We start from the raw sequence: 4,302 nt of genomic DNA, 5'->3' as shown, positions 1-4,302 counted from the left end.
TTCCTCTTCACAACCATCCATTCCAAATGTTGCCAATGATGATATTGATATTTTTGTTGATCTGCCTATTGATTTTGAACATGGCTCATGTCATGTTTATGATGACGATATTGCTGATAATGCTTTTTCTACTTCTGAAGATCCCGTTACTTATGATGAAGCTACCTCTTCACCACAAAAGGATCAATGGCAAGAGGCTATGGAAGCAGAGTACGATTCTCTTATCTCTAAAGGTACATGGATACTAACTGAATTACCTCCTGGTCATACAGCAATTAAATGTAAGTGGGTGTATAAGACAAAAGTAAAAGCAGATGGATCTTTTGACAAGTTCAAGGCGCGTTTAGTTGTAAAATTTTACTCCCAAGTAGCTGGTGTTGATTATCAAGAGACTTTTTCACTAGTTGTTCGCATTACAAGTGTTCGAGTTTTATTGGTATTTGCTGTTCAATTTGATTTAGAAGCTCATCAAATGGATGTGCGAACTGCTTTTCTTAATGGTGACTTGGAAGAGGAAATTTATATGGAACAACCAGAAGGGTTTGTTATTCCAGGTAAAGAAGACCTTGTTGCTCAACTCCATAAGGCACTGTATGGTCTCAAACAAGCTTCGCGAGCCTGCTATACAAAATTTGATCTTTTTCTCACCTCTAAAGGATTCATCTCTTGTTCGTCACACCCCAACTTATACATAGAACGCCAAGGTAGCAGTTTTGTGATTCTTGCTCTTTATGTGGATGATACGATCCTTGTTTCCAATGATTTGGGATTTCTTCAGCAAGTGAAAAAGTTATTGTCTTCTGCATTTGATATGGTGGATCTTGGAGAGATTCACTCTAGTCTTGGCATTCAAATCCAACGGAACCGTAAAAAAGGTATTTTATTCCTTCGACAGTCAAAGTTTAATGCAGATACTATTCAAAAATTTGGTATGGAATTTGCACATTCAGCCAGCACACCTTGTCTTGCGAGCTCTACGAAGAACACTTCTGACAATGGCGGTCAACTTGTCACAAATCAACCTTATGCTAACTTGATTGGATGTCTTCAGTTTGTTGGCATGAACACTCGTCCTGATATTCTGTTTGCTGCTAATTATCTTGGACAACATCTTGCATGTCCTTCTCTCAAGCATTGTTCTGCTGCAAAGCGTGTATTGAAATACTTGAAAGGCACTACAGATATTGGTTTAGTCTATCGACGACAACTCACATCGGATTCTATGCAATCTCTTTCTCTTTTGGGTTACACAGATGCAGACTGGGCAAGCTCACATTTATCTATGCGATCTACTAGTGGAAATTGCTTCTTTATAAATGGTTGTCTTGTTTCTTGGACCAGCAAGAAACAACGTTGTGTTGCAGTTTCTACGACTGAGTCAAAATATGTTGCGGCATCACTTGCAGCTCGTGAGTTGATTTGGCTTCGACAAATGCTGGTTGATATTGGTCACTCTCCTCTTTCTAGCACACCCTTGTGGTGTGACAACCAAAGTGCTATTAGTCTTGCAAAGGACTATGTTCAACATAATAAGTCAAAGCACATTGTTGTCCATTATCATTATGTCAGGTATGAAGTACGCAAAGGAACCATTACGGTTGAACACTGTCCAAGTGACCAGATGATTGTAGACATTTTGACCAAAGGCCTCAATGAGTCACATTTCATCCTCTTGCGCTCGGAGCTTGGAGTTGCTTCGGCCTCACGCTTTCTAGATTAGCTTCTTTGCTATTGTAATAGCTTTGTATATATGACATTGTAATCTTTTAGGTATCATGCACTATGCACACTTCACATTTGCACATTGTGATATCTAAGTCACTTGAATATATGTACATAGATGTACAATTCACTTTCACATCATCACCGCTGGTTCATATTTTCACATTGTATAGGGGATTGGGTTTTTCCCTTGAACTCCCCAAGGGTTTTTTCATCCAAAGCTAGAGACCTTTGTTTGAGTGGGGGTGTTGGAGCTATATATGGCTCACTCTATTGAACTTGGTCTCACCTATATATTTGTATCTTGTCCTCAATATGAATCAGTCTTTGGGAGCGTATATGGTGTGTCTCTTGTCTCGTCTCTCTCTCTTTCTCTCTACATCTCAACAACTCCATTGCTACAGCATCTCCTTGTAAACATGCAACCTCTTTCTCCATAACTACAACATCTCCTTCTATATCTGCAACTTATTTCTCCATAGCTCCAACATTTCCTTCCAGATTTGCAACCTCTTTCTCCATATCTCCAACATCTTCTCTTCTAGATCTGCAACCTCTTCCTTCATAGCTCCAACATCTCATTCTAGATATGCAACTTCTATCTCCATAGCTCCAACTTCTAGGTTCCCAGTCCACTTTCACTCTCTTCCCAAGCTTTTATCTCTCTTTCAAGTTCATAACCTCTTTCTTGACGTGCAACATCAACTTTCCTACTCTTGCTCCCTATCTCTTTTCAAAAACCTTTTCACATTTGCTGCAACATCTCCTTCTTTACTGTGTGTATGTGTGTGTCAAGTAATTTCTAGCAAGAATGTACTTGCTCATAGCTACCTAGCAAAGGATTACAATGCAATAGAGATCTACTATACATGGTGCCAATGTAGCAGAATGCGAGGGGTGTATGTAAGGCTTATGAAGGGTCACAAGTTTTCAGTGTTGGCAAAGGATCCTAAGGTAAGTGTTAGTTCCTGCAAAACATGTGCGATCAATGTATTTTTTTCATGAATAACTTATTGGAGCTCTTTTTTCTTTGAAATTAGAAGGATTCTTTATTAATTGTCTCTTGTTTTAGCAGATTCTCCTATATTCAACAACATTGAAAATTGGTACTAGTGCCTCCAAAAAATTTATTTGAGTAGCGGAATTAGGAAATTAGGTGAAGCACTTTTGAGAGATTCTTTGTGAGCATAGCGGTTGAACTTAATTGATGGTAGCAACATAAACATGGTACTTAGTTAAGTTAGCATGAATAATACTTTTGCAAGAGAGAGAGTTTAGAGAACATGACAATAGTTGAGGACCGGATTCATATGGAGCCGGTCCCCCCTCCAATAGGCAATTGTATTATAGTTTCTCCCATCAAGAGAGACTTGGTACAATACAATCTTTGTGTTCCTTGTAACCTAGGTGATGCAATGAAGATGGTGTCGTAGAAGCTTCACAACTATATAACATACCTAAAATGGAATTTTCAAGAACGTTTGAGCCAACTTCAGAAATATCTAACCAAGATTAATGATAGTGAAAATTCTTGTGATTTGACAAATTATTCTGTTAAATATGGACATGGAAATGCGTTAAGTATAGAGCTTGATTTACTTTTTGTAATTCTTATTTTAGAAAAACACATTTTTAAGACTTCATAATAAGAAAATTCCATTGTACATGAGAAAAATCACTCGCCGAAAAACTAAATCACTTGCCGAAAAACCAAAAATCAATCCCTAGTCTTGAGCTTTTCTCGAGATTGGGGTTCTCTGAAATATTCTCTTTTGCCAAAATATATTGGCCCGATTGTTGTCAAAAATTTGGAGTTTTCCATGCGAGGCCATGTTTCAGGGGTAGATTATGGCTAGATCAGGCATCTTTTACACCAAAGAACTGCATCGGGGGGTGTTTCGATACCCGAGGGGTCTGGACCAAGATCCGTGTACCACGACACGCAAAAGCCATGTTTAACATGCAGATTATGGGAAAATCAAGCATCTTTTGCACCAAAGAACCGCGCCGAGGGGTGTTTCAGTACTGGAGGGGTCCGGACCAAGCTCCGTGCACCATGGCATGGAGAAGCCCTGGTTAAATATGGGTATTAATCCATCAAGAAAGCAAAAGAGACCTTATAATAGACGAAAACAATAAATAGGTTGGTACCTCAAAAATTACCACTTTATAACCAAAAGCCATTTGATTCTATGCATAACGATTCATTACAAAGTAAAGAGGCACACACAGAGTGAAGCAATGATTGACCAGGGATTCTCCATACCGTGGCGCATGGATCTTGGTCCGGACCCCTCAAGTACCGAAACACCCCCCGGTGCGGTTTCAACCAGGGCTTCTCTACACTGTGGTGCACGGAGGCTGGTCAGGACCCCTAGAGTACCGAAACACCCCCCGACACGGTTCTTTGGTCCAAAAGATGCATAATATGGGCATAATCTGCCTCCGAAACATGGCCTCGCATGGAAAAGTCCAATTTTTCGCTCCAAAAATGAGGCATGTAACTTGATCATGGTGCAAAAAAAACCTCATACTTTGATGGACTTAACAAGTCTTGAATGCAACACATTCTTTTGAATA

Source organism: Adiantum capillus-veneris, chromosome 18 (genome assembly GCF_014529385.1).
Source record: "Adiantum capillus-veneris isolate H3 chromosome 18, ASM1452938v2, whole genome shotgun sequence".
NCBI classification, from domain to species: Eukaryota; Viridiplantae; Streptophyta; class Polypodiopsida; order Polypodiales; family Pteridaceae; genus Adiantum; species Adiantum capillus-veneris.
This window is presented reverse-complemented; position numbering follows the sequence as displayed.